The sequence below is a fragment of the Talpa occidentalis genome, unplaced genomic scaffold (genome assembly GCF_014898055.3).
Source record: "Talpa occidentalis isolate TD23 unplaced genomic scaffold, MPIMG_talOcc4v2.1 talOcc4.14, whole genome shotgun sequence".
Lineage (NCBI taxonomy): Eukaryota > Metazoa > Chordata > Mammalia > Eulipotyphla > Talpidae > Talpa > Talpa occidentalis.
The window spans coordinates 39171196-39184983 of NW_023601433.1; the positions used below are offsets into that span (position 1 = coordinate 39171196).

At 42.7% G+C, this 13788-nt stretch overlaps 1 protein-coding gene and 1 pseudogene across 5 annotated transcripts in view; one reads left to right on the forward strand and one right to left on the reverse strand.

Annotated features, from left to right (window-relative positions):
• The window catches only part of AHCTF1 (AT-hook containing transcription factor 1), a 73661-nt gene extending 61896 nt beyond the window's left edge, over positions 1 to 11765 (reverse strand). The window contains exon 1 of one of the 5 annotated variants that reach the window (XM_037510330.2): positions 11712 to 11765. The gene's annotated coding sequence lies outside the window, so the exon portion shown is untranslated. The other 4 variants (XM_054694965.1, XM_037510329.2, XM_037510328.2 and 1 more) reach the window with 4 other exon arrangements.
• On the forward strand, positions 1372 to 11141 carry LOC119244135 (INO80 complex subunit B-like; annotated as a pseudogene).
• Positions 11766 to 13788: the final 2023 nt, after the last annotated feature.

Consider the following 13788-nt stretch of genomic DNA (forward strand, 5'->3'; position numbering starts at 1 on the left):
CTCAAATTCCATTAAATTGCACAAGGATGTATCATCAGCATAAAGGTCAAACACCCATTGGGTAAGACAGGGAGCAATAATCCTGTCCATTTTAACTATGACTCCAAGTCTCTATTCAAAAAAAGAAAAATACTCTTCAAATTAGTAACCAGAAAACAATCTGTTATCTGAAACTTCTCAAGTAAAGAACTTATCGTTAACAGTAAGAAGTGACAATATTCTAAAGTATATGTTCCAGAGTTGTGGAGACACAGCAATTCCCCGAAATCAGAAAAATCAAAGAAACTTAAATAAAAACAAAAGATGTAAGACAAAAACTGAGCCATCCCCACCAAGGGAATTTAAAGGATTAATGGCAGAAGAAGCCTTCAGACAGAAAAGGATTAGACAGAAAATCTGAGATACAAAAAGTATGATATGCCAAAATACTGAGAAATACATGGAAAAATCTAAAATACTAACTACATAACAGTAACAACCACAGTGGTTACTGTATGGGATTTAAACAAAAAAAAAAAATCTGTTGTCCTCCTATGGTCTGAGAATAGAGACATTAGTTTGTTCTAGACTTTGTTACACATCCATATTAAAAATATATATAGGAAGAGACCAACAAGAGGATAGTTTCAGTAGTGTAATAGCAAGCTACTAAAAATAACCAAACAAGAGAAAGTAAAGATAATACCAGATAGTAAAAACATACCATGTTATAATAATTAAAAGCATATGATACAGGCTACTAATGGACAAACAGAACAAAACAATTTAGACACCAAACCACAAAACTTTAGTACACGATAAAAAGCAGATTTGGTTATTTCAAATCAGACAGTACGTGTGGAATACTCAATTAAAGTTACTGGTACACCTTGCTACTCATTTCCAGCAAAAAAGTTAGTTATCCACTGGTGGAGTGAAGAAGTTACAGCTTTTCCCTATTAAACTTAAAGCCTCCAGTATGCCAGGTGTTAGCTTTTCCCAAAGTGGAGTGTTCAAGGACAATAAGCAAGAAAGCTCCGTATCACTGCAATTCAATCAAGATCATGCTAAAGGAATTTTTAAAAAGACTTTCACAAGGGCCTCCCCGGTGGCGCAGGGGTTGAGCGCTGGGTTGCGAAGCTGCCCGCAGCCTCTGCAGCGCCGGTTCGATCCCCAGCCGCTCCCCAGCCACCGGAGGAGGGTCCCACATGGCGCGCAGACCTCCCCTGCCGCCCGCTGCTCCCCTCAGCAGTGTACTTCGGTCCTTCTGCCTGCTCTGCTCCCCGCTCTGGCGAATTCTCTCACCCTCCCGCGCGTCTGACTGTACCCAGCGCTTGTATAAATAAATAAATAAAAATAAAATAAATCTTAAAAAAAAAAGACTTTCACAAGATGATTCTGAAGCTCATCAGAGGGAGTCAGTTCTTCCACAGGACAAAAAAGGCATCTCTGCTTATGTCGGGACAATTTTGTGTCCCTTCGTTTATAAGAACCCATGAATACAATGCAGCAGTGCAGGAGCACGGCTGGTGCTATGGAGGCCCCTATGTGGGTGAAGCACTGCATGGAGCTGAGTCTGGCAGGTGTCCACAGCCAGGACTGCACAAGAAAAAGCACAAAAGCAAAAAAAGAAACACAAGAGTGGCCTCCCTGGTGGCGCTGGTTAAGACGCAGCATTATGAAGCTATCTGCAACCACTGCAGGATGAGTTCCATCCCTGACCAGGGAGGTGATCAACCGACCAGGGAGGTGACTCACATGGCGCAGCAGACCTCTCTTGCCTCACCCGCTGCTCTCCAAAGCAGTGTATTTCAGTACATCTGCCTGTTCTGCTCCCCACTCTGTCTCTGGTGAATCCTCTCACCCACCCCATCTCTGACCTGTACCCCAGCTCTTGTATGCATAAATAAATCTTTTTTTAAAAAAAGAAAGAAACACAAGAAGAAACCATCATCAGGAAAAGTAGGCTGCAGCTCAAACTCAAAACCAAGTGGGGTGGGCAGGTCCTAGGCACCAAGAGTGATTGCTGAGAGGCCTCGCTCATCCTCTCTCCTGATGGTTGTAGGCAATGAAGAGGAACTTCTGGAAGGAGTCCCCCTTGAACAGTATGCCTCTCTGGCTGAAGACAGTAATCGAACTACTCCTGTCAGGAGGCTTAAGAGGAGGAATAGAGGTGGCTGGATGCCAGAAGGGGGAGCTGGATGACAAAGGACATTTCGTGAAGTAAATTAATTAACTGCTACTCACTGCTCTACAACTGCTCTGGAGCCTGCTCCAGAAGGCTCAGAGTGAGCCTTCAGTCTTCCATGGGCTGCACCGCCCCTGCTCTCACTGAGGAGATGCTGCTACTGAGGCGGGAGGAACCAGTGCATAAGTGACGGTGCAGGCAGCGTGGGGGACAAAGGAGCACAAGAACCAGGTTATCCAGTGCCTACGGAGACTTTGCAGGGCCCAGGGGGCCTTGAGGAGTGAGCAAGTGGAGGGCGAATCTCAGCCCCAGCCTCCCAGTGAGCTACAGCAAGAGGAGCAGTTTCCCCTTTCCTTCCACCCCTGCCCCAGCGCCAGTGTTATAAGCCCAGACCATCCCCATGAGGCTCTCCTCCATGGTGCCCCCTGTCTCTGGCTGTTCACACAGGCCAGGCACTCTGCAGCCTCCAGTGCTACCGCATCAATCTGCAGAAGTGGCAGGTGTGTTTGTGATGCACAGGCCAGGAAGCCCAGAACCCTCCTCCCTTTGGCTGTGCAAGTCCTTACCTAACAGGGCTCGCTCCCCTTCCCTGCTTCAGTGTCTTCCCCACCCTATTAAATTTCAGATGGTGGGGGGTAAAATGTCCAGTGGAGAGAATACACAATAATCACTATCTTTAAATAAACTCTAATGTTCCATTTCTTAGACTGAATGTGTTTCCTGCTGTTATGTTGTTTTTAATATAAAAAGAAAGTGTATAATATGGAAGTAATGGCTCAAGCAGTTGCAATATTTAAAAATAAAAGTGTGGTTTACATTGCAGATATACCTTCCCACCTGTAAAAAATGAGGACAATATATGAAACAAGGTGTTCAGACAATGGGCAGTGGTCCCTAAGAGAAAGACAACAAACAAGATGAGCTAGAGGACTGTCCCAGCTTTCTGTATATGTGTCCAGGACAGAGAACAGGAAGAGGGAGCACAGTAACCAAGTCTTCTTGAAGAGATAGGGCAAAAAATGCCCAAAAGTCAAAGTAGTAAGAATTCACAGGCTAGAGTACTGTACTACAAGATCTGATGTAGTACTGTACCAAGAGATCTGAAGTAGTCTCTCCTGGATCTTCATATAATTGATAAAAGCTTGTAAGCAAACTACCAAGGTACAAATCATTGGAAAAGTAAAGGACAAACTATCCAGAGCTTACAGCCAGGAATAGCTCCAGAGTGGAAAAATCTCACAGTACATGGGGGCACTTAGTACTTAGGTACAGATTACCTCAGTAGTGGGAAGAAAAATTAACCCTTAAACAAGGATTGGGCTTGCCCAAAACAAATTCAAAAGGACCAAACTGTTTTCAAGTAACAGCTACATCCCAAAAGAAAGTTCAAGCATGTGTAGGGAATGCAAAAGCAGGCATGCAAAGGAGGAAAATAAGAAAAATATTAAATAACCAATAAAACCTAGAAATGACACAAAAGTTAGAACTACTAGATGGGGATGTTAAACATAAATCAGTTATTCAAGCTATAATTCCTAAATCCAAGACAAAAGAGGAAAGCATCAGCATATTGAACATTTAGAAGATATGAAAAAGACTAAATCAAACTTGTAGAGATGAGAAATACATTGGATGGGACTGACAGATAAGATGACGAATGAGAGAATTCAAGACAACCACAAGAGAAGCTGTCTAAAATAAAGCAGAGAAAAATGGATGGGTGGGGGCGAACAGAACGCATCACTGGATTATGGCACAACTTCAAGTGTTCTGATATGGTAACATTAGTCTTCAAAATAAGACAAAAATATTTGAAAAACCAGTAGTCAAAATTTTTCCAAATTTGATAAAAACCACAAACCCACAAATAGAAAAAAGGCCAATAAATCTCAGCACAGAAAAAAACATAAATTAAGCTAAAAGAAATCGAGACAAAATGAAAAAAATTTTTTTAAGATTTATTTATTTATACATACAAGAATTAGGGTACAGATCAGAGTTGTGGGGGGTGAGAGAGCTCACCAGAGACAGAGTGGGTACCAAAACAGGCCAAGTAACCGAAATACACTGGAGCAGTGGGCGAGCCGGGAGAGGTCTGCTGTGCCATGTGGGTCACCTCCCTGGCCGGGGGATTGAACTCATGCCACGGCAGCCATGGATTACTTCATAGGTTGTGCCTCAACCTCTCGCGCCATCAGGGAGGCCCCCCCAAATGAAAAATTTTAAAGTAACACTGCAGAGAAAAAAATGACAGGAGAATCATCCTTGAAAAGAACAGACAGACCTTTTGGCATACTTGTAAATTCTGAAAGGAAAAAAGTGGTGGACCTACAATTCTATATCCAGTGGAAGTATCTTTTAATAGTGAAAGCAAAATACAGGCCTTCAGGCATAGAGTTGAAAAGACAATCATCAGGAGATCTGCATTATAAAGAATGTCGAAGGATTCTTTGAAGCAGTAGGAAAATGATACCAGATGGAAATCTGGTTCTACACGAAAGAACACAGACAATAAACACTCTTTTCCTTACATTTGTTTAAAAAACAAGTGTCCACTGGAAGCAAAGATGAAAACAATATATCATGGAGTTAAAACAAATTTACAAATAAAACGACAACACAAATGCCTAGAAAGGAGAAATGGAAGGATACTGTTAGCGGGTTACTTACTATGTTTTATACATTAAATGCTATAATGTTATTTCAAGATAGAGCCTAATAAAGATGTGTACTACAAACCTTAAGGTAACCACTAAACACATACACACACAGTTAATAAATCAAGTAAAGATAAAACACCAGCATAAGCAAGTTAATCCAAAAGATGTACAAAGTATAAAAATGGGACAATTCTGTAAAAATAATGAGATGGTAGGCTGAAACCTAATCATACTACATCAATAATCATATTAATGAAATGAGTTACCATTTCAATTAAAAACAGTCAGGTTGGATTAAGGAAAGATGCAATTTAAACAAAAACACCATAGAGGTTGAAAGTAAAATAGAAGATACAGCATGCTAACACTAAAAATGCTGAAGTAATCATTTTAATAACAAAGTAGAATTCAGAACAAAGACTATCACCAGGGATAGAAGGCAATTTCATAATGCTTAATGGGTCAATTCACCAAATGACCATTAACAATCCTGAACATAATTTATATAATGAATAATAAATAGATCGTTAAAATACACGAAGCAAAAACTAATTAAATTCTTCTCAAATATGGAGATGATTTACCAAGATAGACTATATATGTTGGGCCATGAAAGAAGTCTCAAATTTAAAAGGACTCAAATTACACAAGGTATGTCCTCTGATCACACTGAAATTAAATTAGAATCAGTAATAGAAAAACATCTGGAAAATTCATAGGTATTTGGATACTAAATAATATACTTCTATGTGATCCATGGGTCAAAGAAGAAATCAAAAGGGAAATGGCTATTTTAAACTAAATGAAAGTGAAAACATGACGTCAAAATTTGTGTGATGCAATTTAAGGGGCACTTTGGGAAACTGATAGCACTAAATGTAAGATCTCATTACAATAACCTAAACTTCCACCGTCTTAAGAAGCTAGAAAAAGAGCAAATTAAACCCATTATGAGCAGAAAAAAAGGAAAAGAGGTGAAATTAAAATGGAAAACTATAGAAAAAACATCAATGGAATCAAAAGCTGGTTCTTTGAGAAAATTGCTGTATTGACAGAGATCAGAGAAAGCAAGAGGCCAGAAACTGAACTATTTCACATGACAATGACAAAGATAACATTTCAAATCATCATAACAATTACAAACTTCTTAATGTCCTGAGACAATTAGCTATTCCTTCTAGAAAAAGAAATAGAGCTCTTTCTCAATGATACAGAAATGAAAATTATCAGATAAGAGATGCAAAGGCACACTTCAAAAAAGGAGTGAAGAGAGGAGAGGAAGCTCTAACCTGTAAAGCAACGGCTATATGCCAACATTAATCAGATTTTAAAATCTTCAAGAATTTGACACTACATCTGTCCTATGGTTTCCAGTACCCTTCTCTCATCTTTGTATCACTGGCACCATCATTCTGAGAAGCACAACATACAATGTTACTTTAAGGAAAAAAGTTGCTCCAATGGCTTCCCCACACTGCAATGATGTCGGAGTTGAAAACTGACATAAGGAAATAAGGTTTTTTGGGGGGAAAAATTAATGATTTAGAAAGGAAAAAACTTAAGGGAGAAGAATCATAATCTCAGAGGGTGAGAGATAATCATTTGAATTGTTTGCTAAATCCAAAATATGAGAACTTTTAAACTGTTAAAGAGAAACTAAAAAGTGGAAGGGAAATCTTAAAAACACTATTTATATAGTGTTTATATAAATCCACTATTAACCTAAAATAAAAAGTCAGATGGTTTGTAAAACAATTGTAAGCGAATTTACCAGAGGGTGGATTATCGCTAACATTCTTTTTTTTTTTAAAGATTTATCATTTATTTATTTTATACAAGCATTGGTTATAGTCAGAAGCGCGGGAGGGTGAGAGAATCCACCAGAGCCAGAGCGGGGAGCAGAGCAGGCAGAAAGACCGAAGCACACTGCTGAGGGGAGCAGCGGGCGGCAGCAGAGGTCTGCGCGCCATGTGGGATCCTCCTCCGGTGGGGGCAGCTGGGGATCGAACCGGCGCTGCAGAGGCTGCAGGCAGCTTCGCAACCCAGCGCTCAACTGCTGCGCCACCTGGGAGGCCCATCACTAACATTCTTTATGCCAAAATAAATTCAACATTATTTATTGCATTGATACACCAGAAACAGAACCTGTATCTAGATACAGGTTCTTGGGCTAAACCATGTTTTTATGTTTTCAACTGTTAAAAGACTGTCCACAGAGCTGGTATGTGGTCCAGACAGTTTCTGAACAATGTCAACATTGTGACAATGTTAGTGCATCCTTGGAAATTCAGAAATTAAATGTAAAGAGTAAATAACTTTATATTCTTGAAGCTACCTGACTTCCTTAGTGCTCCTTACCTTCCACATTCAATGGGTGAAAGATTTAGCAATTGAACCGATTTCTTAATTCATTCAACCAATACTAAAAGCTCACTGCATGTGAAAATGCTAGATGCACAAAAACAAAACAATTAATACATAACTTCCTCTCAACCCTCAAGTACATTAGTGTCCTCCTAGGTGTTTCTCTATCTCAATCTACCACCACATTTTATTTTTTAGGATTAGAACTTCATGGCCTGCCAGTTAATTATACTTGGCTTCTACATGTCCAAAGAAATTTATCCCTTTAGTTCCATTGGATTAGAGCAAATTCTCAAACTTTCATACTATCCCGCTGCCTGTATTTCAAAAGAAGTTCTCAAAGGGGTAAAGAATTCCTCAAAGTTCTTGGTGTCTGAGAAATACCAAATTGAACAAAAATCTGGTTCCATCCAGATTATTGGAAAAGGCACAAAAGTTTGAATTTAGACAGAGTCTTAAATCCAGGTTCTACTACTTACTACTACATGTAATGCTGTTCTTTTGTCTCCTATCACACCCAAGTTTCTAGAAAATGAGAAGACTTGTCTTTCTCACTCTTCACCTATCATGTGCCTTGCACAAAGCAGTTCAAAAAATGTTCAATGCATGAAGGAAGATGTTTTTCAAATTTAAAAATTAGCCTTTGAATCTACAGGGAAAAAACTGGGTTAGAGACCTTTGAAATCCCAAATATATATATACATTGTGAATTTTAACATTTAAAGTACATTGTTCAATGTGGTACAAAATTAAGTAGTCCTAGTAGTTGTAACTAATGCAAACTCTAAAAAAGGTGATTTGCAAAGTCTCAACTCTTTCCCAATGTCAAAGAGACAGAGCAGGAACATTATGCCCACTGTCAATGAAAACACTTCATTTTCTTGATAAATCATAGATGAATTATGTCACACCCTTCTCAAAAATCTTCAGTGACTCTAGACCACATACAAAGTCACACCTCAGACACAGGAGGATCAAGGTCCTCCTAAATCTGGCAGTCCTAGACTATTTACAGTCTAATCTCCCAAAACCCTTGCCTTCATCAGTCTGCTATTGTCTAGCACTTTCATTCTTTTATTAATGCTGTTCCCCATTCCATCCCCATTTTCTCCATTTGACAAAGTCCCATCCATCATCAAGGACTGGAGTCTCAGGGTGGCCTGAGTATCCTTCATCCTTCCCAATTTAATCTCATCTGTCTCTCAGCTCGCTCCTTTCCACCTAAATAATATTTTTATAACTCAATGCCTGTGTTTGACTTTTCCCCCACTATAGATGAATACCTGAAAGGCAAAAATTATTGGCTATTACTATTTTCCTGGGAATTCCAAAGGACCACAATGTTTTGTAATTAATGATCCGAATTGTGTGGTAAGTTAGGATGTCAGGATACTAGCAGTAACGGGAACAGAAGGCTAAACCGTGAAATCAACTTTTAAATACTCAATAGTATTAAAACTCAACAAGAAAACAAATCCAAGTAAGAATGACCAAAGACTTTAACAGACACTTTGATAAAGAAGATAGACTACGGGCCTCCCTGGTGGCGCACCGGTTGAGCGCTGGGTTGCGAAGCTGCCTGCAGCCTCTGCAGCGCCGGTTCGATCCCCGGCTGCTCCCCGGCCACCAGAGGAGGGTCCCACATGGTGCGCAGACCTCTGCTGCCGCCCGCTGCTCCCCTCAGCAGTGTACTTCGGTCCTTCTGCCTGCTCTGCTCCCTGCTCTGGCTCTGGTGAATTCTCTCACCCTCCCATGCTTCTGACTGTACCCAGTGCCCATGTATAAACAAAACAAACAAATAAATAAATAAATAAACATGCCTCTATAAAAAAAAAAAAAAAAGAAGATAGACTAGTTCACATCACCTCATTAAGATAATGCAAATTAAAACATACCTATTAGAATGGCTAAAATCCAAAACACTTTGACACCACCAAACGTTAGTGAGTATGGGGAGAAACAGCTCTCATTCACTGCTGAAGGGAATGCAAAATGGTCGGGCTTGGCAGTTTTTTACAAAACTAAACATACTCTTACCATCCAATCCAGCAATCTATCATACTCCAAAGGAGTTGAAAACTTATGTCCACACATAAAACTACACATGCATGTTTATTCATTATTGTTAAAGTCTGAAAACCAAAGATACCCTTCAGTGGGTAAAAGGACATAAAAACCGGTACCCACCACAATGGAATATTACTCAACACTAAAAAGAAATGAGCCATGAAAAGACATGAAGGAATCTTAAATGTGTTTTACTAAGTAAAAAAAGCATATGTGAAAAGACTATACTGTGTAATTCCAATCATGAGATATTCTGGAAAATGCAAAACTGTAGAGTCAGGGAAAAGGTCAGTGGTGGCCAGGAGCTAGGGAGAGGGATGAATAGGTGGAGTAGAGGATTGTTAAGGGAGTGAAACTACCCTCAATTATTCATACTAAACTGGTGGATTCATGTGCATTCTATGAGTTTGAACAATTGTATAACGACAACACTAAGCATGAATGAACCATAACATAAACTGTGGATTTGGGGTGATAATGATATAACACTGTAGGTTCAAGCAAGTGTACAACTCTACTGGGGTAAAGCTATGCATGAATGTGAGCGGGGCATAGGTTTGTGGGGAAACCTTCCACTCAATTTTGCCGCGAGAACCTAAAACTACTGTAAAGAATAAAGTCTGTTTAAAAGACAAAGCTCAATATTGAATCCAACTTTGTTTTTAAGTACTGTATAGCCTTTATCTGTATTAAACAACAAAACAAAATTTGTAAAATTACTAGGAAAGACATTAACACAGAAGAGCATAGTCACTCTGTGGAATACATACATCCCAGAAAGCTGAATTCCACCACAGAAAATAAAATTCTAATCCAGTTGTTCCTTGATCATATTTCGCCTTATGCTGAGCAAACATTGCTATAAAACACTTCGTATGTTTTTTCACATTTCTATTTCCTAAAGACTTAGAACTGAGAGACAAATGTGAACTACCAGTGAACCCAGAAACTTTCAATCTTTTAGCAGTTATTCTTTCAAACATTTATTAATTGGCAACAACTTTTACAACATGTTGGGAAGAGAATGCACTGGCACAAAGATTACCTACCTCCTCACCTCAAGGAGGAGAATATCATATACAAATGCTACAATTGAGATACATATGCTGTTAGATCCCAGGGAAGCCATGGAGATGAAGAGCAACGAACAGGTACATAGAAAACGGTGGCAATTCATCAGAGGAGGATTTGAAATTTGAGAAATTGAAAAAAGCAGAGCGGGCATTCCAGGCTGAAGGACATGGAGCAAAGAAATATTAACTACATCTTCAAGAAAATGGGCCTAGGATTGGGGATGATTTTGAGAAGTCCTGAAGCATATATCTGAATAGTTGAGGGGAGACAGAACAGACTTACTGTAGAGCGCTTCGACCTAATCTAGGGAACTTAAAAACTTCATTCTGAAGAAAAAGGTGAGTCCCCGAAAATTTACAAGAACAGGAGAGAAAGAAAAAAACGCCCTATTTCCTCTTAACTCAAGGTAAGTTCATCCCCAAATGGTTGTGCAATAATTCCAAATTTTTCGTTTAATTATTATTGATGTTCTGCAAACTGAAAACACTTTTGATACAGGTTACCTAAAAATCAGATTCAAATACTACAGTACCGAGAAGACTGGAGACTTCCACAGCATCCTCCAAGCACTGACTTGAACTGGGCTTCCCGTCCCTGGACTAACCCCCGCAAATAAATAAACTTGCCCTGATTTCTTGTCTCTCGCAGGTCCTATCCGTGAAAGCTCACGAAAGAAGGTTCTGAAAAATCTGGCTCTTGAGAGACCTGTGTTTTATTCCAGATTCTTCAAAACACATTTCTCAAACTACCTATTTGAGAGAATAAAGAGCGCTCATGGAACTATGCACATGCAGTACGAACCTCGCTGACTGGCTCTGAGTACAAATTAACCTACACCCCTTGAGTCCCCCCCAAAAACATCCTTCACTAACAAAAGTACGCATACTCAAGGGTCCAGGTGGGACAAGGCAGGCAAATTAATTCCCACTCTAAGCCGTGCAGCTATTTAAATCTCCAGGATCTGGCCAATTCACTGCCCGCTTTCCAACCACGGGTCCAACTACTTCCCCGCCCAGGTCTCACCCCGGCCTGGGCCAGGAGCATGTGGCGCACACACCAGGGGAAGACGGGCTCCAGGGGCCCGTCGGTAACGGCGGAAAAGGTCCGCCACGTGCCTCCGTGCCGCGGAGGGCAGGTTATATAACGTCCGCCGGGGCTCCAGAGCGGCCGGTACCCGCGGCCGTTGCGGCCGCCCCCTCGAGCCCGGTCCTCGAGAAGCGACGCCGCCGCTCGCGCGCGGGCAGCAGCCCGGCCTAGGCCCGGCGCGAGGAGGGCCCCGCGGGCCAGGCGCGGCGGGAGAAGCCGGGGCGCCGCCGTCGGCCCAGGCCGCGCCGATCCGCCCTCGTCGCGCGGCCCAACCCCCCTTCCCTTCCCCCTACCTGAGAAGGGCGGGTGGCCGAGCCGCTGCGGCCGCCGAGGCCAGTGGGGCGCGAGGCGCGGCGCGAGCTCCTCCCGCGCGGGTCCGTCACAGCATCTCCCGGGAGACGCGGCCGCCGCGCGCGGGGCGCGCACACTCCGCCCGGGCAGGGGCTGCTCTGCTCCTCGCCGGCCTCCGCCGCGACCTCCCCGGCCACCTCGGAGCCACACACGCCCGGCCAAGACGATCCTCGCCGGCTTCAAGCCGGCTGGCCGCGCAGCACTAAAATGCCGCCGCGGGCCGCGCCGCGGTTCCGGGTCCACCCCCTCGCGACTCTGCCTCCGCGTTCGGACAGCGCCGGCCCAGCTCTGCGCATTCCCCGGGGCACACACGGGGCTCCGCACGCCCGCGAGGGGAGGGGCGGGGTGGGCCGAGCGGGAGGGGACAGGGGAAGGAGATCGCGGCGCGGGGACCTGAGTTCTCGCGAGTGTTCCAGGCTTGGGCGCCGGCTCCGCGGGAATTTTCAAACTCTTGGAGAAAGATGGGGGAAGGGAAAGGAGGGGAAGGGAAGCCGGGCGGGGAAGGGTGGCTGGCTTAGCAAAAGTCGGCTCTTCTCGCCACCCGCCCCGGAACTGAAGAGAAGAAAGACTACAAGTCCCATAATGCTTTGTGCCCAAAACCGCCCTGGCGGCCCGGCCCGTAGGCCCCGCGCTGAGGCGGGAGTGGTAGTCTTGGCCCGAGGTCGCGCCAGGCGGGAGCCGCCCGCCGCGGGGGCCCGCGGGGTGACTCGCTTCTGGCGGGAGAGTGGTCACGTTATAGCTGGTTCCGCTTGCTAGCAGCGAAGTGATCATCTTTGCCCTCGTGGCAGCCACCTTTGCCCTCTGCGTCTTTCGGTCCTTGTCCCCACTGTTGTCGCTGAAAGCGGGGTGGGGGGGCGCTCCCGCCCATCTATGTGTTGATTTCCGAGTGTGCCTTTGTGACCAAGGGTGCTCGCGCAGACTAGTCTAATCATCTTTTTCCAACCTTTATCCCAAATTAATGTTCCCTTTTTGGTCACCCTGGGGCTTCACTGGAATTTCTTTTATATGTTGTTGGTCGGGGCATCACACTCGCTTGAAACAGATACGGACTGTGGCCCTAACAGTAAATAAAGTAAGGCAGAGGGAGGACTCTAGCAGGCCGCTTTGTTATCGGGAACGTTTCTTTTTTCGGTTGCTCTTCCCCATATGTTTTGTGAGATACGCAGCGACTTAGAAATGTAATTTTTTTTTCTGTCTCTAATTGTTTTCTCACGGACAGCAACCACTAAGCAACTTGCTCATTTGTAATAGGTAGTGGGCTAAGTTCTAAATAGTGACTGAGAAGTAATTAAGAGGTTTTTGGTTGTCTGTGAAGCTCCTCATACAGAAACCTACCCTCTGTCAGTGCTGATTAATCTAGTCCTTACCTTGCTCCCAGCTACACTAACTTTCTTTGGGGACTTTTTTTTTTTTTTCCTCAATTCATGAGTATTGTACTTCTTGGCAATCTAAAGACAAGAATTCTCAACTCAGACTGCTGCTCGTGAGCTGTGTGACATTAGGAAAATCAAGTCATCTCTCTGGACTTGAGCTATCAGATCTGTAGAAAGGGAAGTAGAATACAGGATCAACTGATTCATTAGACAGACATCTGTTCACTTTGCTCTAAGGGTCCTGGCAATTGTAAAATTTAAAAATCTATGCCAACATACTTATCCAGAATATTCGACTTTCTAAATTATCCCTAAGATTTTACTCTTTCCTTCCATCATTACCAACAGGATGGTTTCTATGATCTGGGCCAACCCTAACGGTCTTATTTTATTTCCCTACATAGTTTCAGAAAAATCATTTTTTTACCTTCTTCAAAGAATATTTTACCTTTCAGTATCTCCTAGCCTCTTCACTTGCTTAACTCTTAATATCTCTCATAGTATACAGCCCAAGCCTCTTTTTTCATAACCAAAAAAAAAAAAAAATGTATTTACCTAGAACATTCAGAATGTCAACAAAATAGCTGCAACTTTTTTTTTTTGCAACTAGAGTAGTATTCAGTTAACAGAACAATTACTTCATATA